This window comes from Oncorhynchus clarkii, chromosome 12 (assembly GCF_045791955.1).
Source record: "Oncorhynchus clarkii lewisi isolate Uvic-CL-2024 chromosome 12, UVic_Ocla_1.0, whole genome shotgun sequence".
NCBI lineage: Eukaryota > Metazoa > Chordata > Actinopteri > Salmoniformes > Salmonidae > Oncorhynchus > Oncorhynchus clarkii.
Window position 1 is genome coordinate 85,121,933 of NC_092158.1, and position 21,857 is coordinate 85,143,789.

The following is a 21,857-nucleotide window of genomic DNA, read 5'->3' on the forward strand; positions in this document are numbered from 1 at the left end:
GTCTTTTAGGGAACTTTGAGAGTATGAGCTTCCATCATAATAGATGGTCCAAATCCATTCAAGTGCTTTTCCTACAGGCTGACGGATCCAGCCTATTCCATAGACGTTGCTGCTATCAGTCAGAGAATAACCAGAGACCTTACAGGTGATGCTCAAAGACTCTCCAGGCTTTACATCCAATGAGCTTGGTTGGGTGAGCTCAAGACCACAGTGCACACCTGTCAATGGAAGAATTAGAATGAAAACAATCTATGGATTTACAGAGTAGTCAGAAAAGTAATTTAACAGTTGAATATATTGATATAGAACTGCAAATAAAATGTTCAGTTTCAAAAACAAATCTAAGGAGACTCACGTGATGCAGCTGCCAGCAGCAGCAGCAGAGATGCAGGGAACATGGTTTGTGTTCAAGCTGGGTTGGTTCGATGCTGGATTCTTAACTCTTACTGAAAGAGAGACAGACACTCTACTTCATATAGACAAAAGGAACGTAACTTTGCATAGACCTGAGAGAGTTAACCCCATGGAGATGTAAATATATTCTGTGTACCAAGAGCCAATGTCTCCTCCCATTACAATAGTCTGCTATAATAACTGAACCCCAGAGACTATCTCCCTAATTCACAACTGTCATTTTCAGTCTACACTTTTGTTTCAAAAATCTTAGAACATCCCCTGTGTAACGGCTGTTGGTGGAAGAAGGTGAGGACCAAAGCGCAGCGTGGTACGTGTTCATGTTACTTATTAAACTGACCACTAAATACAACAAGTAACAAAAGAACAACCGAAACAGCTCCGTCAGGTACAAAACAGAAATTAACTACTCACAAAACCCCTGTGGGGAAAAGCTACCTAAGTATGGTTCTCAATCAGAGACAACGACAGACAGCTGTCCCTGATTGAGAACCATACCGGACCAAACAAAGAAATACAACCCTAGAGAATGAACATAGAATGCCCACCCTAGTCACACCCTGGCCTAACCAAACTAGAGAATAAAAACCTCACTATGGCCAGGGCGTGATTTTCTATCTCAATGTTCTAACTGAACTATTTTATAACTCCATCTGTATCCTAGAGTTTGTAAGACTCTAAGTTGTAATAAACAGACCCAGCATACAAATGATCAGTTCTTTATTCAGAGAGCTCTGCCCTTCTAGTGCAGAGCTAGTCTTTTTACACACACACACACGCACACACGCACACACGCACACCCCCACCCACCCACAAGTTTATTTAGCAAGTTTATTTATCATGGGCTACTCCATTTTCGGACAGGCTGAACTTTTCCACTACCCTGGGTGAGGACAGAATCTTCTCTTATTGGTTTCACAGTTGCACAAGTTGTCTGTCGATAGCTCATCTTATCCTTTGTTGTCACAACTACACCCTGCTTACATAGCTAAAAAGAAACACAATGTCCTAATTCTATCCTGCCTAAGCTGCACACATGATCAACTTATAGTCTTATGTGTCTAATGGATTTCACACAAAGTGATACAGTTTCAGGGTGAAATATCTTAGTCATTACTTTAAACACAAATTATTCTATCAATCCACCCATTGACAAAATATTACACACACAAGATAAATGTTTTTACACCACTAATTCCTCAACTTAAGGGGTTAGTTCTATCCCTACTTCTAGTTATAGCTCTTCACTTTTTATGATTTTCACTACAACCTTCACACTTCAGAACTAAGAAAAGTTTTATCTAATTGTAGGTCATCAGGATCGAATGAATCAGCATCGTCCACAAGGCCCGGAGGCATGTAGCGTTCATCCCATTGGTTGGAATCTGGGAATGGTCCAAACCTCACCATCTGTTGAGTTACCGCATTCTCCAGCGCCTTATTCACCAACTCTCGGACAAAAAAATAAATACATCTCTATTTTTATTGTCATTTGGCCTAACAACATGAAATTAGGTTTCTATTGTTGGTTGCATAATCTTAATTTACCACTTCATGTCTAAAATGGGAAAGTGTTTGTGTTGTTTCCAGGTGAACCATCCTTGGAGCTCCTTCTAGTCCCCAGTGAGGAGCCGTCAGGCTCAGGGACCCAGAAACTCATGTGTTCTGGGTGGAGCTTCAACCCTCAGATCAAGTGGCTCTCTGGGTCTGAACAGAGTTCTGCAGCAGCCTATGAGAGAAGGATGGGGGAAGATGGACATGTGGCACTAACCAGTTATATCACAGTAACACAGCAGGATTGGAACCAGGGTATGGTCTTCACCTGTGAGGTCATCGACACGGATCTTCAGAAAACTACAAGGAAGAGCACCAGTTTATGTACAGGTAGGTTGTGAACTGATAGACACCCACTACCTGTTTCAATTCAGCTTAAAAAACTATATGATGAATCAGAAACAAATTACTTGTGAGTATAAAACATATTGATAGATTTTATCTTCACCTGCATCTGTTTTGCTCTCAGCTTTTCCCTCGTCTACTCCATACCTCCACCTGGAGACCCCCAGATTCAGGACAGTGATGACACAGACTGAGGTAACAGCTACATGTGTGGTCCACTCTACGTATGACGCCAACATGTCCTGGCTTCTGGATGGAAAAGACCCAACCAGCCGAACCCCAGTGAACCAGGCCAGCAGCACAACTCAGAGCATCAGCAGTAACCTGACTCTTCCCTCAAGCCAATGGAAAACCCTGAACACAATAACATGCAGAGCTGAACATCGATGCTTCAACCCCACACAGAAGACCAGCAATGTTGAAGGTTAGAATGGAACTTTGTGAAAATATATACGGAGAGAAGTACAGAAAAACATTCAGTCTTCTTACATTCATAGCACATTAAAATTAGACCTTATTGACATTGAAGCCAGATCAATGTTCCTTTCACCTGATGATTCCTCTCCTCTGTGTGTATGTGTTCTCCAGGACCTGCAGTGGAGCATCACTCCCACAGTGCTGATCAGGAGGTCTCTCCCAGAGTTATTGAAGGGAGACAGTGCTGTGCTGGAGTGTGTCATCACACAACTCTCCTCCAGTGACCTCTACGTCACCTTTCAGGCCAATGGGGTTGATTTCCCTGAGAAACAGTATGTGGATCTGCCTGCCTCCAAAGGCCCCCATTCGCTCACCAGACGGTTCTAAATCACACTGGAAGACAGACAACACTTTCACCTGTAAAGTTAACCAAGGTTTCTCCAACAGCTGGGTGTCTAACTCAATAGGAACGTTTTTTGGTGGGTCAACTTAACCTATCATTGTTACCTTATGATATCATCTTTATTATTTATGTAATTTTATGTATGGCTTACCAACATGAAATTATGTTTCCATTGTTGGTTTAAAATTAAAAACTGTTTGTGTTGTTTACAGGTGAACTGTCTATGGAGCTCCTTCCAGTCCCCAGTGAGGAGATGTCTGGCTCAGGAACCCAGAAACTCATGTGTTCTGGGTGGGGCTTCAACCCTCAGATCAAGTGGCTCTCTGGGTCTAAACAGAGGGATGCAGCAGCCAATGACATAAAGATGGGGGAAGACGGACGTGTGGCAGTAACCAGTCATATCACAGTAACACAGCAGGAGTGGAACCAGGAGAGGGTCTTCACCTGTGAGGTCATCGACAAGTATCTTCAGAAAGTCAGGAAGAGCATCAATATATGTGCAGGTAGTTTTTGCTATTATGACATATACTGTCCTGGAGCAGTGATTATAGGCCTAACCATCCTTTAGTAATGTAAGCATTCTTTGTCTGAAAGTGTCTTAAGACACTCAATTCCCCTTCCTCTCAGTGACTCCAATATCATCTCAGAAAGTGGGGGTTTACCTACAGGGACCCACTCTTCAAGAGCTGAGGACAGATGGAACGGTGCCTGTCACCTGTCTGCTGGTGGGTCTCAGCCTTGGGGACTTTTCTGTCAGGGGTTGATGGGGTTGTGGCTTCTCAAGGTGGAGTCACACCGACCCCCAAGGATCATTCAAATGGGACACAGACTGAGCAGATCATGTTTAACGTGTCTGCGAGGGACTGGCATGCACACAAACGTGTGTCTTGTGAGGTGAAGCAGCGCTGCTCCAGCCAAGCCCAGGAGGAGCATATCACCAAATGCAGAGGTAGGCAAATTCAACACTCATTTGGTACACATAACCCAGAATGCAGGTTTTTGATACATACATACATCTTTGTGCCTATCTGACATATTAATAAACTAAACGTTTCTGTTACATTTGACTGAATAGGCCCAAAATCCAATAACTAATCAGTTTCCTGTTCATTTGTTTTGTCCCTCCAGATCTCAAGCCACCCTCTATAAAGATAGTGAGACCATCAGATTCTGATCTATGGGGGTCAAATAATGGCACACTGCTTTGCTTAGTGTCTGGGTTCTTCCCCTCTGATGTAATAGTGAATTGGGAGAAGGCTGGCAGTCGACTACCTTTATCTCGCTACTCCAGTAGCCCTTCAGTTCTTTATGCAGGGAGCAGCACCTACTCCATGAACAGTAGACTCATCGTGCCCAGGTCCGAGTGGAATCAGAACTCCAATTACTCCTGTGCTGTCAGACATGAGTCGTCCAAGAGACCTATCACCAGCACAATAGAGAATGTATTTGGTGAGTGGACTGTTTTGATTTGAACAGTGCCATGGATTAGATTGTAATAACATGTACTGATGAATAGTAAAACTGTTGGTTGATAATGTTGTCTAATGACTTGAAGAGTTTAGATGAGAACAATACCAGAGATATGTGGTTAGTGTGTCTCCCAATAAAAATAATTTGTAGTGCACAATGCCCATTTTGTGCATCCCAACTCTCTCTTTCATGCCCTACAGTAGGTATACGAATAGGCTATTCTATCCTCCAAACCCCTCATTGTGTAAAAAAAATGTCATCAAGACAGAAATGTAGGCTAGGTCAGCAGACCACTCTTGAGTTGAACTTAGAATTGACCTCAGACCATTTCCATTAGTACAATTTTTATAAACACCTCAGAATAACATTTACTCAATATATTGCTAAATTAGTCAAATTATCAGTTCTGTTAGATTTGCTAACTAAATTGGCTCGCTGGTTATGTTTATCTAGTTGGCTAACCCAGCTAGCTAACCTATATTGTTATGCTAGCTTGTGCATTCATTTGCTCATTTTTCTGAGAAGCAAAACAATACAAGTACATATTTCCACATTTAGCCAATTCATCATAACTCAAGTGAAAACATGTAAAAATGTAGCTATTTGATTTGAGTAGTTAAAAGGACGTACTGATTATATCCTTTCTTGTTAGTAAGTTCTCAACTCCAAGGTTCTGAAGTTTTGGTGCCAAAGTCACTTGCGGTCAAGTGCCGCGTGAGTCTGAATGTACCGTCTAGACAGGACAGAGCCGTTGCAAATGCAAACCCTAGTGTCAATGATACAACAACACCACCACCAATAATAATCTGTGTTGCTAGCTGTCAAGGAGCGGATTCTGGATTTGCAGTCGACAAGGGTTTTGAAAAAGTAGATATACTGTAGCTACTGCATCATAGTTTATGGCTGCAGACTGCAGCGAGACTCTATGAATTAAACAATTCAGTAAAATGCAAACAATGCCCCAAGAATGTATAGCATTTTAGGGTACATGGAGTTTCAACACCAGGCCTCAAAGTATGTACATCCTTTATTCAGTCATCATCACTCATACATATAGAATCAAATAAAAGTTTATTGTTCACGTACACAGTTTTGTTGATGTTATTGCACGTGCTACACTCTGTCATGCAGCCCCCTCTCTGCCCAGTCTCATCCACTCCAGTCTATCTTCCCTGACTCTCACTTTCGCTCTCACTCCAGGCTCAGTGACCCCCTCCGCACCAACAGCCACCTTGTTCCAGGGTCCCAGTGAGCTCGTCTGCCTGGTGCTTGGCTTCAGCCCTTCGGATATCAACATCTCCTGGCTGCTGGACAACGTGACAGAGCTGTGGAACAACAACACTAGCACCCCCTACAAGGCACCAGGGGAAAATTTGGCATCAGGAGCTACCTGAGCTTGGCACCCCAGGACTAGGCACCGGGGGCTGTTTACACCTGCAGGGTGACCCACACCACCCAGACTCTGGCCCTGAACATATCCAAACCAGGTGTCTGTCTGTCTGTTCACTCAATTCTGATACAAGAACATTTTCCTGGTGCTAGCCTGTTTCTAGCCTCATATGCTCTGTTTCACCATTGTAACAGAGCATTTCAGTATGGATTCCAGGCTAGCCTGTTTCTGCAACTCTTTCTCACTGAAAATCTACTCTTTTTCATTTTGAGTAGAGCTCCTTGAGCTGGAGGGTGTGTTCTTTGACGAGAACAGGTCTGATCCAATCCTGGCGGACACTGCAGAGGAGAACTGGAACATGGCCTGCATCTTTCTGGTCCTCTTCCTCCTCTCCCTCCTCTACAGCTTCACAGTCACTCTGGTCAAGGTGAGAGGGAGGATATAACCACCTCACAGGTTTTCACTGCCTGGCTTTGAAGTGCAAATATATATTTGTGCGGTTTGCCTTTTTTCTGAAGAAGAAGAATGCATTCTTTTATCCCAGTGTGTCTTTACTGCTTTAATTCCCTATTGAAGCACCTGTTGAGTTTCAGACATCAAATGTCCTCCCACACAGAAGGTATTCAGATTATCTTCATGTTCAATATTATTCATATTGGTCTCCCCAAAGGCTACAGTGGGGCAAAAAAGTATTTAGTCAGCCACCAATTGTGCAAGTTCTCCCACCTAAAAAGATGAGAGAGGCCTGTAATTTTCATCATAGGTACACTTCAACTATGACAGACAAAATGAGAAAAAAAATCCAGAAAATCACATTGTAGGATTTTGAATGAATTTACTTGCAAATTATGGTGGAAAATAAGTATTTGGTCAATAACAAAAGTTTATCTCAATACTTTGTTATATACCCTTTGTTGGCAATGACAGAGGTCAAACGTTTTCTGTAAGTCTTCACAAGGTTTTCACACACTGTTGCTGGTATTTTGGCCCATTCCTCCATGCAGATCTCCTCTAGAGCAGTGATGTTTAGGGGCTGTTGCTGGGCAACACGGACTTTCAACTCCCTCCAAAGATTTTCTTTAGTAAGAATATAAATATGGTTGCATATGTGATTTGACATAAATACATATAGAGAACAACATTAAAGAGCATATAAGTAGGACCATGCTTTTTGTTTTTTGTTTTTCTGGCACTTTCTACTGATATGGGGCGGCAGGGTAACCTAGTGGTTAGAGCCTTGGACTAGTAACCGAAAGGTTGCAAGTTCGAATCCTTGAGCTGACAAGGTACAAATCTGTCGTTCTGCTCCTGAACAGGCAGTACCCACTGTTCCTAGGCCGTCATTGAAAATAAGAATTTGTGACTTGCCTAGTTAAATAAAGTTAAAATAAATACAAGAATATTTCCAGCATGATAAGCTATGTTTGCTGCTGCTAGAAAATCATAGGAAATGTAATTAAATTGACACAAGTTTTGTTGTGTTTGTTTGATGGAGGGATTGTCAAAGCCAGGGGAGGCGTAGCTCTTCGAATCTTAATCACACAAAGCCTACTATTTGGGAATACTATTTGTAGATCAGCCTCCACTGGCTTAGGCGATACTGCCACCAAACCACACACACAACCAGACATTCATTTATTGATTGATTGGAGACAGCTTGTGTCAATTAAATACAATTTATTAGGATTTTCTACCCTCAGCAAACCCTTTGCTGTCATGCACCTCATTTCATCACTGTAACACCATTGTTGTCCACTAGAGGACGCCACAAGACTGTGGTGCATCTGACTGTGGGATGGTGCTTTTCCCATGTGAAAGGCCAATCATGTGTGGCCGTTGTCACTGGTCTGTATGCAGATGCTCACAGTTCAGAAAACAACTGAACATATTAGCTGGCTGCATTTAGGGAAGGTCCCCATGAATACAGAGGAAGATACAGTTGCATTATTCTCACAATCTGTGCATATGTCTGCAAGGAAAAATGAAAGCGTGTGAGCGTGAATATCTGTGAGAGTGTGTGTGTGTGTGTGCTGCTGTGACATCTGAGTGTGTGTGTATATGTATATCTGGAGGGTTCGAAGGAATTCACATGTGAGAGGGAAGAGACTGGGTTCAACCAGCTTCCCAATTGGCTGGCTCTTGTGTAATCTGGCATCGTAATTGCTCTGATTGGCTCAGAGCCGTGGCTGAGGACCAACGCTGTGACACTGTTGCCGGGACAGGGTCATAGCGTTTTGCCAACTGACGTGCCAAGGGGCTGACGACAGGGGAGAGGAGGGCACAATGCCCAGCAGGCTGCGCATCCAGCAGCATCTCCCTGTCTGACCACCTCTTTCTCCATCTGACCCTCTCCCCAGTCTCAATCACCAACCATGGAGAAATAACCAGTGAACATCCTCACTCAGTAGGGCACAGACAAATGACAGCCGTTTAGCCGGATAGTCACCCTCTTATCAGCATGTCATTGGTTACCACCGTGATCACCAACATAACTAAATCAACATCAACACTGTTGTCAGCTCCACCACCATCATCATCATCATAACTATCCTCTACCCAGATGCTGCACTGTTCTGCGTGTCTCCACAGTGTATTGTTTATTTCAGTGCGCTGGTTAGTGGTTTGTGTACTGGATCTTTATCTCTGTATGGATCAGTAGAGGGAGATGTAATCCCTGCCAGGATGTGTCCCAATAGACTGAAGTGGCTTCCACTCCTTTTCTCCTTCCTTCCTCTCCACAGATGTGAAATGCACAGAGATTAACCTTCAGAAATAAGTTTCCACCATATTGTTTCCACATATCCCATGTGCTCGGATTTGTACAGGTTAAGGGAAGGAGACAAGGAGAGGAATCCAATCTAGGATATTAGGCTGCACCCCCGTCTCAACATGCCTTGTTGATGTGTGGTGATTCCCTGGATTAAAGGCTGGTAGCACTTCAGTTTACAGTGCTGAAATAACAGGGTAACGTCAATAGGAAACTACAGGTAAATAAGACTGCAATGACCAGGTAAGAAAACTGTAAAAAAACGTTATTACTTTGTATGTTACTGCTAAATACAGATATCAAGTGATGTGAATTCCCCTGGTTGTTATTTAGAAGCAATTATTTGTTAATGAAGAACTGTCAATAATAGAGGCTAATAAGCATAAGTATTTAAAAAGTATTTAAAGGCCCAGTGCAGTCAAAAGCATGATTTTTTCTGTGTTTTATATACACTGCTCAAAAAAATAAAGTGAACACTTAAACAACACAATGTAACTCCAAGTCAATCACACTTCTGTGAAATCAAACTGTCCACTTAGGAAGCAACACTGGTTGACAATAAATGTCACATGCTGTTGTGAAAATGGAATAGACAACAGGTGGAAATTATAGGCAATTAGCAAGACACCCCAATAAAAGGAGTGGTTCTGCAGGTGGTGACCACAGACCACTTCTCAGTTCCTATGCTTCCTGGCTGATGTTTTGGTCACTTTTGAATGCTGGCGGTGCTTTCACTCTAGTGGTAGCATGAGACGGAGTCTACAACCCACACAAGTGGCTCAGGTAGTGCAGCTCATCCAGGATGGCACATCAATGCGAGCTGTGGGAAGAAGGTTTGGCTGTGTCTGTCAGCGTAGTGTCCAGAGCATGGAGGCGCTACCAGGAGACAAGCCAGTACATCAGGAGACGTGGAGGAGGCCGTAGGAGGGCAACAACCCAGCAGCAGGACCGCTACCTCCGCCTTTGTGCAAGGAGGAGCAGGAGGAGCACTGCCAGAGCCCTGCAAAATGACCTCCAGCAGGCCACAAATGTGCATGTGTCTGCTCAAACGGTCAGAAACAGACTCCATGACAATGATAGACCTCATGTGGCTGGAGTGTGTCAGCAGTTCCTGCAAGAGGAAGGCATTGATGCTATGGACTGGACAGCCCGTTCCCTAGACCTGAATCCAATTGAGTACATCTGTGACATCATGTCTCGCTCCATCCACCAATGCCACGTTGCACCACCGACTGTCCAGGAGTTGGCGGATGCTTTAGTCCAGGTCTGGGAGGAGATCCCTCAGGAGACCATCCGCCACCTCATCAGGAGCATGCCCAGGTGTTGTAGGGAGGTCATACAGGCACGTGGAGGCCACACACACTACCGAGCCTCATTTTGACTTGTTTTAAGGACATTACATCAAAGTTGGATCAGCCTGTAGTGTGGTTTTTCACTTTAATTTTGAGTGTGACTCCAAATCCAGACCTCCATGGGTTGATACATTTGATTTCCATTGATACTTTTTGTGTGATTTTGTTGTCAGCACATTCAACTATGTAAAGAAAAAAGTATTTAATAAGAATATTTCATTCATTCAGATCTAGGATGTGTTATCTTAGTGTTCCCTTTATTTTTTTGAGCAGTGTATATTTCCACACTGAGGTTGGAGTTATACTGTGAGATTGTTAACATGATGATAATGCACTTTTAGTGTAAGAGCTGTTTGAAAAGGTTTCCTGAAATTTCAACCTGTTTTAGTGGGTTTTTTCTTGGCGATTGATAGTCTTTGCCCTCCTCCAGAGACTCTATGGTTAGGATGGGCAGGATGGGACAAAAAATCTCCTCCTGGATTAGAACATCAGACTCCTGCACGTCCACCAACACTGTGGGAGCTAGAAACACCATAGAAACACCATAGAAACATCAGACTGCACGTCCACCAACATTGGGAACTAGAAACACCATAGAAACATCAGACTCTCCTGAACGTCCACCACTCTCCTGCACGTCCACCAACATTGGGAACTAGAAACACCATAGAAACATCAGACTCCTGCACGTCCACCAACATTGGGAACTAGAAACACCATAGAAACATCAGACTCCTGCACGTCCACCAACATTGGGAGCTAGAAACACCATAGAAACATCAGACTCCTGCACGTACACCAACATTGGGAACTAGAAACACCATAGAAACATCAGACTCCTGCACGTACACCAACATTGGGAACTAGAAACACCATAGAAACATCAGACTCCTGCACGTCCAACATTGGGAGCTACAAATGATTAAAATCATTCTCAAACCAACACAGACTATGGAATGGATGTACTAATAGTTACTTTTCAAACAGTTATTATGCTTTAAGACATGCAAATATATCGAAAGGATGAAAATGTAGATGTTTTCAGCTACAGCTGTGGTCTGTAGCACCAGCAAGGACCATTCTCTGATATGTAGAGCCTCTGAGAAAACTGAACCAGGAGAACTTTACCTTGTAAGAATCTGACTTTCTGGGCCTGAGATAATGAAACTGTAATGTCATTTCTAAGAGGTAAAATGTATCAGTCACAGATTCTGACCAAATTCAATGAATTTATCAATATAAACTGACTATTTAATCATACATACTTAGAGTATGGAATAAACATATTCGTAGTTACTTTTGTCATAATTTGTATGCTTTAAGTCACACAGAAACAGCATATTTTCCATCATGTTCATCAAACTGTATGAAAAGTAACTATTAATGCATCCATTCCATAGTCTAAGGGTTTATGTTTGATAATCCACTCTGTTCCACACAGGCCCTGCTCTCCTTTTCTCAGTGGTGTCTGTTTCTCTCACACACCCCATCCTTCTCTCTTCCCCTCTGTGACCCTCACAGCTGTGTGGCACCACGCTTGGTGAACTCCAGTCTGTCACCTGGGTGTTTCAGGGTCCCAGTTTAGCATCTCTGATGATTCAGATAGACAGTTAAAGCAGTTAAGTAGTCCAGGGACTGCAGGGACTGACCCTATACACTTTCATGATCTAATTCTCACTACCATGTTTCAACTGAGGAGAAATGGCCTTTTACATAAATCACCTGGTGGCTGGTAACCATACAATGTTTCAACCATGTGAACACAATTTGCATTTGGTTTGAATAAATACGGAGATGGTTCAAATAATGAGACAATTGAATCACTACTTAATTTATATTATAAGCCGTTGTCAACAGTTGTATTCATTATATTATTTAATATTTTCAGTCATTCACTGCTACTCATCACACACAATGTTATTGACAGACCATATTCATGGTTTGTGTTTGTAATACATATAACACACTTTTCAAGAATTGCAGTGAACAATGAGTCCTTAACTAAAGTAACAAATGTCCATTTATTTAGTTATTTTTATTTCACATTTATTTAACCAGGTAGGCGAGTTGAGATCAATTTCTCTTTTGCAACAGCGACCTGGCCAAGATAAAGCAAAGCAGTGTGACAAAACAACAACATGTGGTTTCTCATATCTGTCCTGGGCACCTCCACCTAAATACATTACTATGTCTTGATTGTAATTATTTAAAGGGGAGAGTGTTAAAAATGTGTTTTTATCAGGTGTGTCTATCAAAATGAGTGTTGGGTGGAGTAATTCAAAGCTACCCAAGCTTGACTTCTACCCAGGATGCACCTTCACTCTGATGAAGACATTTCACTGATATAGCATCTTGACTATCCCTAAAAAGGGCCGATGTATCATTGTGAAAGTGCAGTAACACATTTAAAAACACACAACAGTGATGTATTGCAGATGTGGGAGAACATGTCAAATTATGATTTGAAAAGTAATTGAGTGTCGTTTAGCCATGTATTGGTTTTGTGACAGTTGCTGATCAATTAAAACTTCTTGAGACTAAGGGGCAGTATTTTGATGTTTGGATGAAAAACGTGCCCAAACGAAACTGCCTATTTCTCAGGCCCAGAAGTTAGAATATGCATATAATTAGATTAGCAGATTAGGATAGAAAACACTCTAAAGTTTCCAAAACTGTCAAAATATTGTCTGTGAGTATAACAGAACTGATATTGCAGGCGAAAATCTGAGGAAATTCCAACCAGGAAGTGCTGTTATTTTGAAACCTCTCTGTTCCATTGCATGCCTACCCTCCATTTAAAGGGATATCAACCAGATTCCGTTCCCTATGGCTTCCACAAGGTGTGAACAGTCTTTAGACATATTTTCAGGCTTTTATTCTGAAAAATTAGGGAGAAGGATCACGTCAGTGGATAGCTGGGTGTCCCCAGACTTGTGCATGCGCCAGCCACTTTTCTCTCTCTCTCCTATTGAAAAGGCTACTGTCCGGTTGAAATATTATTGATTATTTATTGTAAAAACAACCTGAGGATTGATTATAAAAAATGTTTATGTTTATATGAACTTTACGGACACTATTTGGAATTTTTTGTCTGCCCGTCGTGACCTGCACGAGTCTGTGGATTACTGAAACAAAACGCGACAACCAAATGGAGGTTTTTGGATATAATAATAATCTTTATCGAACAAAACAAACATTTATTGTGTAACTGGGAGTCTCGTGAGTGCAAACATCCGAAGATCATCAAAGGTAAGCGATTAATTTTATTGCTTTTCTGACTTTCGTGACCAACCTACTTTGCTGCTAGCTGTTTGTAATGTTTTGTCGGCTGAGAGAGATGTCCTCACAGAAACGCTTGGTTTGCTTTCGCTGTAAAGCTTTTTTAAAATCTGACATGCCAGGTGGATTAACAACAAGCTAAGCTGTGTTTTGGTATATTGCACTTGTGATTTCATGAAAATTAAATATTTGTACTAATTTAATTTGAATTTGGCGCTCTGCAATTCAGCGGATGTTGACAAAAATGATCCCGCTAAAGGGATCGGTGCGCCAACCCTCTTAAGGATCGCACCTTTTTTTTCAATTGTTACCTAAAATGACATACCCAAATCGAACTGTCTGTAGCTCATGCCCTGAAGCAAGGATATGCATATTCTTGGTACCATTTGAAAGAAAACACTTTGAAGTTTATGGAAATGTGAAAGGAATGTAGTAGAATGTAACACAATAGCACTGGTAAAAGACAATACAAAGAAAAAACCAACCATTCCTTTGTATTTTTTTGTACCATCATCTTTGAAATGCAAGAGAAAGGCCATAATGTATTATTCCAGTGTAGGTGCAATTTAGATTTTGGCCACTAGATGGTATCAGTGTATGTGCAAAGGTTTAGTCTGATCCAATGAACCATTGAATTTCTGTCAAATATTTGTATCAAGACTGCCCAAATGTGCCTAATGTTTTTATTAATAACTTTTCATGTTCAAAATTGTGCACTCTCCTCAAACAATAGCATGGCATTATTTCACTGTAATAGTTCACCTCGTGGGGCATCAATGATCATGAGGAAGGTGAGAGATCAGCCCAGAACTACACGGCAGGACCTGGTCAATGACCTGAAGAGAGCTGGGACCACAGTCTCAAAGAAAACCATTAGTAACACACAACGCCATCATGGATTAAATCCTACATCGCACGCAAGGTCCCCCTGCTCAAGCCAGCGCATGTCCAGGCCCGTCTGAAGTTTGCCAATGACCATCTGGATGATCCAGAGGAGGAATGGGAGAAGGTCATGTGGTCTGATGAGACAAAAATAGAGCTTTTTGGTCTATACTCCACTCGGCATGTTTGGAGGAAGAAGAAGGATGAGTACAACCCCAAGAACACCATCCCAACCATGAAGCATGGAGGTGGAAACATCATTCTTTGGGGATGCTTTTCTGCAAACGGGACAGGACGACTGCACCGTATTGAGGGGAGGATGGATGGGGCCATGTATCGCGAGATCTTGGCCAACAACCTCCTTCCCTCAGTAAGAGCATTGAAGATGGGTTGTGGCTCGGTCTTCCAGCATGACAATGAGCCGAAACACACAAAGTCAACTAAGGAGTGGCTCCGTAAGAAGCATCTCAAGGTCCTGGAGTGGCCTAGCCAGTCTCCAGACCTGAACCCAATGGAACATCTTTGGAGGGAGCTGAAAGTCCGTATTGCCCAGCGACAGCCCCGAAACCTGAAGGATCTGGAGAAGGTCTGTATGGAGGAGTGGGCCAAAATCCCTGCTGTAGTGTGTGCAAACCTGGTCAAAAACTACAGGAAACATATGATCTCTGTAATTGCAAACAAAGGTTTCTGTACCAAATATTAAGTTCTGCTTTTCTGATGTATCAAATACTTATGTCATGCAATAAAATGCTAATTAATTACTTAAAAATCATACAATGTGATGTTCTGGATTTTTGTTTTAGATTCCGTCTCTCACAGTTGAAGTGTACCTATGATAAAAATTACAGACCTTTACATGCTTTGTAAGTAGGAAAACCTGCAAAATCGGCAGTGTATCAAATACTTGTTCTCCTCACTGTATATATTCTTGACATATGAAAAAGTACACTCTCCATCTTCCATGGCTGTGCATGTTCCTGTATCATTGTCAACTTACTCTGCACTCTTCTGAAAAGGAATTCCGGAAGTACTTCCATACATGTTATTGGCACTGAAACTATTCTTACTGTGTACTTGATCACTAACAAACAGAGTTTCATGAAAAAAACTAAAACAATGCTTCAACAAAAAAGCAACTCCAAGTGTACTTGAATGAATATACTAAATTACAGTGAGTTTGTTTGAGTGTTGTGATAGTGAATGAAAGAACTATGAATTTAAAGTACACTTGTAATAAGTGTGTTAAAGTGTAATGATTGTATTTTTATAGCACAATTAAGATATACAGTACCAGTCAAAAGTTTGGACACTCCTACGCATGAAGTTTTTCTTTATTTGTACTATTTTCCACATTGTAGAATAATAGTGAAGACATCAAAACTATGAAATAACATACAGAATCAAGTAGTAGCCAAAAAAGTGCTCAGCATACGTGGGGACTCCTTCAAGACTTTGAAGTATATTATTATAATATATAGTATATTTAAGTATACTTGTAATATATTAAAATATTTAAAAAGTTCTCGCTTGGGTAGGTATTATGGAGTACCGTCACCACTAAAATGTATTAAAATGTTATTCACAAATATATATCGTGGGATTGATTAAGTGTTTTTTCAGAACTATACCACTGGGCACAGATGTCAGTTCAATGTCTAGTTTTGATTTCCATTTGGATGAGTTGTCAATTCTTCATGACATCAACAACTGTCACCATGTCTTTGGATTTAGGTTAAAAGTTGAGTGGAAAAAAATACAAAATGCCTTTACATTGATGACTTTTTGCAAATTCAAATCAGTTTCCCACATTCATTCAACATCATCACATAGATTGGATGTTTAAATGACGTGAAAAAAACATATATTCAACCTGTTTTTGCCCAGTGGGATGCCCATTATCATACTATAATAACATGACAGCTTGTAGCAATATTCTATCTACTGTTGTGAGGAATAATTAGTAAAGTAATAGTCACACTGTCTTTACAACTTTTCCTCAAGGTTTGTGTTGTAAATGGAAAATGTATTATCCATCAATTTACCTGATAAAATAGATACAATAAATAGAACAGCAGGATTGTATCATAGCAGAACATCTCAATATGGCCTACCAGGTGATATATCCTCCCAGTGAGGAGGAGCTCATGCAAAACTCTCATGTCCTCCATCTTTATTTATGTCTCTGTTGAAGGAGAATTCTGCTGAGGACTGTCTCAACTATCTTTAGAGAACTAAACAGATCACCATGTTTCCTACCACAGGAGTATTCTTACTGACAGTCTATCTAACAGGTGAGGATACAGTATGTTTAATTATGCTGTTTATCAAATAAACAAGTTGATCAGATTTTAGTTTCAACTTCAACAATATCTTTGCTTTCTATTTCCACAGGTGTTTATGGTCAGACACTGACTGAGTCTGGACCAGTGGTTAAAAAGCCTGGAGAATCACACAAACTGACCTGTACAGCCTCTGGGTTCACATTCAGTAGCTATGGGATGAACTGGGTCAGACAGGCTCCTGGGAAAGGATTAGAGTGGATTGCTTATATCAGCACAGCTAGTACACCCATCTATTACTCCCAGTCAGTCCAGGGTAGATTCACCATCTCTAGAGATGACTCCAGCAGTAAGCTGTACCTACAGATGAACAGTCTGAAGAGTGAAGACACAGCGGTGTATTACTGTGCCCGGTACACACAGTAAGAGAGAGTGGTGGGAGAGCTGTACAAAAACCACTTCCCCATGGAGCACAGACCATCTAATTTATTTCTGATGAATGGTTTAATAGCACAAGCTCAGCCATACAAAACACACATAGTGTAGATAATGTATACAATTAATAATAATAATGATTAGGTGGGTGCTTATATTTGTCCTATTTCACACATGTTCAAGTGTGTATTATACACATGTGTGAATTGTAAATGTATTGTCTTGCATATCCCACTCCCCCGAGACACCCTCAGAGAGTGGAGTCATAGTCAGGATTACAAATAATAAGCAGGCACCCATGTCATTTGTGTCCCGTAGAAAATGTTTAACCATTCTAAGGAGTTGCTACATACGTATCTACCATTTCTCCTATAAGTGTAGTATCAAAATGGATAAATGAAATGATCGTTTTGAACAGATGACTTTAATGTCATTTTTAAGGGGAGGAGATCCCTCAGGAGACCATCCGCCACCTACAAGCAGCCAAGTAGGATAGTGAAATTTACTGAATATATCAATATAAACTGACTATTTAATAATACGTGCATACGTATAATAAACATATTTACAGCTACTTTTGTCATAATTATTATGCTTTAAGTCACACAAAATCAACCTATTTTCCATAATGTTGGTCAAACTGTATGAGAAGTAACTATTAATGCATCCATTCCATAGTCGAAAGGTTTATGTTTGATAATCCACTCTGTTCCTCACAGGCCCTGCTCTCCTTTTCACAGTGGTGTCTGTTTCTCTCACACAACCCTCCCCTCCAGTCTGTCATCTGGGGGTTTCAGGGTCCCAGTTTAACATCTCTGATGATTCAGATAGACAGTTAAAGCAGTTAAGTAGCCCAGGGACTGCAGGGACTGTCCCTATACACTTTCATGATCTAATTCTCACTGTCTTGTTTCAGCTGAGAAACTGTCTGTTGCATAAGCCAACTGGTGGCTGGTAACCATACAATGTTTCAACCACATGGTTTGGTTTGAATAAATGGTGAGATGGATCAAAGAATCAGACAATTGAATCAATGTTTTTATGTTAGACTGTTATCAACAGTTGTATTAATTGTATTATTCAATATTTTCAGTCATTCACTGCTACTCACACATACTTTTATTGACAGACCATATTCATGGTTTGTGTTTGTAATAAATATAACACACTTTTCAAGAATTGCTCTGAACTATGAGTCCTTAACTAAAATGACAAATTTGGGCATCTCCACCGAAATACTTTACTATGTCTTCATTATAATTGTTTACAGGGAAGAGAGTTTAAGAATGTGTTTTATAAGGCAAGTCTATCAAAATGAGTGTTGGAATGAATAGTTCAAAGCTACCCAAGCATGAATTCTACCCAGGATGCACCTGCACTCTGATAAAGACATTTCCCAGATATAGTATCTTGATTAACCTTAAAAAGTACCTATGTACAGTATCATTGTACAAGTGCAGTAACATATAAAAAACAACAACAGTGATGTACTGCAGATGCGAGAGAAAATGACAAATTATAGTTTGAAAAGTAATTGAGTGAAGTTTAGCCATTTAATCGTTTGTTGATGGTTGCATTTTAGGGTACAGGACTTCAGGATGTGAAAAGTTCATTTTTATTTAGTTATTTAGTTTTGTGTGTTGTTTAAAGAAAACATTTAAGGTATTTTCTGAATTTATTGAACAGACAGAGAAAGAAGATAACAGTGATGAAAGGTTGTGTCAAAGGGCAATAGGTCAGATTCAAAACTTTTCAGAAAAGATGAGGCAAACTACACCTCCTCCTCGTCTTGCTCTGTAGTATGTACTACAATAATCAAGCAATATATTGGAACAAAGTATTTTACGTAAAGAGATAATTATAATATCCATTGAGTTAACATATTAGTGATCTATTGTCTTCCTTCTCTTTTCTCTATTAGAGGTGTATGGTCAGAGTCTGGAGTCCATTCCCTCCAGTCCAGTCCTGAAAAAGCCTGGAGAAACTCTCAGCCTCTCCTGTAAGGGATCTGGCTTTACATTTAGTAGCTACAAAATTGGCCTGGATACGTCAACCTGTAGGAAGAGCACTTGAATGTATAGGCATTACATGGAGTGATGCTAGTGGAACTGCATATGCAACAAGTGTTGGACGGATAGAAGTCACCAGAGAGAATTCTAACAGCATGGTGTATCTGAAGCTGTCTGTTCTGAGAACAGAGGACTCTGCTGTGTATTACTGTGCAAGAGAGACACAGTGGTGTGAGTGAGTGGAGGATCTGTGTAAAAACCCCTCAGAGAATCTAACTGGCAACAGAGTCAACAGAGGGCAGTAGAGCATCAGTACAACAGAGTAACAGAGTATTTACTGAAGTACTTTATAACATTCTCTTAAGAGTCAAAACTACAGAACTACTTGTACGTCAACACAAGGTACACATTTCCCTTAGGAGATAGATAGAAAGTAAATACGAATCAGATACAGGCCTTCATAGCTGTGTTCATTCCTGTAAAACAAGGTGACTGTCCTTGATAAATTGAACCCCAATAAATATTTAGAAAATCATTCTTCAGGATTCCCTACCGTTTTACCAACCTCCGTGACATGAGCAGGAAAAACTCTAGGCCATGGTTATGAATGTCACTTGACATTTCATGTTATCAACGAAAACTCCTGGCCCTACCAACGAGTCACAGTTTGACCCCTGAACGCAGAGTTTTTAGCCCCTCCCCCATGACATCATGATGTAAATTCAGATCCCTCAGTGTTCATATATACTTATATTCTGCTGCTGACTTGTTGTCTTGTTGTCTTGTGTGGTGCAGCTGAGTTCATATCTCCACCCTCAGTATGACTGACAAACTCTCCCTTCTACTGCTCTCTTTTTGTCTGCCCTGTGAGTTCTGCTTGGTTTTAGTCGTTATCAATGGTGGTTACGCTTACTGTTGGACCATGCCTTGAAATGTATTGGTATATTCTTTCATTTCATCATCATCATCCCCCCTCTCTCTTTCTCTCCATCAGGTCTACATGGTCAGAGTATGGAGTCCATTCCCTCTAGTCCAGTCATGAAAAAGCCTGGAGAAACTCTCAATCTCTCCTGTAAAGGATCTGGGTATACTTTTGGAAACCATGCCGTGCACTGGGTACGACAACCAAAAGGAAAAGGACTGGAGTGGATAGGACGTGTGAGAACAGATACTGGTGAAGCAATGTATGCCAACAGCGTTAGTGGACGCCTTGAAATAACTAAGGACAATGCCCAAAGCATGTCATTCCTGAAGCTGTCTGGTGTGAGAGCAGAGGACTCTGCTGTGTATTACTGTGCACGTCAGACACAGTGGTGTGAGTGAGTGGAGGATCTGTACAAAAACCCCTCAGGGAATCTAACTGGCAGCAGAGTCAACAAAGGGCAGTAAAGCATAATATTCCCCTGAGAGACAAAACAACAGAACTACTTGTACATCAACACAAGGCACATACACTACATGAACAAATGTATGTGGACAGCTGCTCATCGGACATCTCATTCCGAAATCATGGGCATTAATGTGGAGTCAGTCCCTCCTTTCCTGCTATAACTGCCTCCATTCTTCTGGGAAGGCTTTCCACTAAATGTTGGAACGTTGCTGCGGGGACATGCTTCCATTCAGCTACAAGAGCATTAGTGTTGTTGGGCCCTGATTAGTGTTGTTGGGCGAGTATGCTTTCTGTATGGACCTCACTTTGTGCATGGGGGCATTGTCATGCTGAAACAGGAAAGGGCCTTCCCCAAACTGTTGCCACAAAGTTGGAAATGTAACGGATGTGAAACGGCTAGCTTAGTTAGCGGTGGTTTACGCTAAATAGCGTTTCAATCGGTGACGTCACTTGCTCTGAGACCTTGAAGTAGTGGTTCCCCTTGCTCTGCAAGAGCCGCGGCTTTTGTGGAGCGATGGGTAACGATGCTTCGAGGGTGACTGTTGTTGATGTGTGCATAGGGTCCCTGGTATGGGCGAGGGGACGGTCTAAAGTTATACTGTTACATTGATGCTGTTGACCCGGATCACTGGTTGCTGCGGAAAAGGAGGAGGTCAAAAGGGGGGTGAGTGTAACGGATGTGAAACGGCTAGCTTAGTTAGCGGTGGTTTGTGCTAAATAGCGTTTCAATTGTTGACGTCACTTGCTCTGAGACCTTGAAGTAGCAGAGCCGCGGCTTTTGTGAAGCGATGGGTAATGTTGCTTCGAGGGTGACTGTTGTTGATGTGTGCAGAGGGTCCCTGGTTCGCGCCCGGGTATGGGCGAGGGGACGGTCTAAAGTTATACTGTTAGAGAAGCACAGAATCATCTAGAATGTCATTGTATGCTGTAGAGTTATGATTTCCCTTCACTGGAACTAAGGGGCTTAGCCCGGACTATAAAAAAGAGCCCCAGACCATTATTCCTCCTCTACCCAACTTTACAGTTGGCACGATGCATTCGGGCAGGTAGTGTTCTCCTGGCCTCCACCAAGACCAGATTTGTCCGTTGGACAGCCAGATGGTGAAGCGTGATTCATCAATCCAGAGAACAAGTTTCCACTACTCCAGAGTTCAATGGAGGTGAGCTTTTAACCACTCCAGCTGGCGCTTGGCATTGCACATGGTGATCTTAAGCTCCAGACGAGCAGTTCTTGCGCTGATATTGCTTCCAGAAGTAGGTTTGTAACTAGATAGTGAATGTTGTAACCGAGGAAATACGTTTTTTACGCGCTAAGCGTTTCTGCAATCTGTGGTCCCATTCTCTGAGCTTGTGTGGCCTATCACTTTACGGCTGAGCCGTTGTTGCTCCTAGATGTTTCCACTTAACAGTACAATAACAGCACTTACAATTGACCGTGGGCAGCTCTAGCAGGGCAGAAATTTGAGGAACT

The 21,857-nt window shown here is 41.6% G+C and overlaps 1 pseudogene; it reads left to right on the top strand.

The window, feature by feature from the left end:
* Positions 1-358: 358 nt before the first annotated feature.
* LOC139422578 (uncharacterized) lies at positions 359-16,978 on the top strand (annotated as a pseudogene).
* Positions 16,979-21,857: the final 4,879 nt, after the last annotated feature.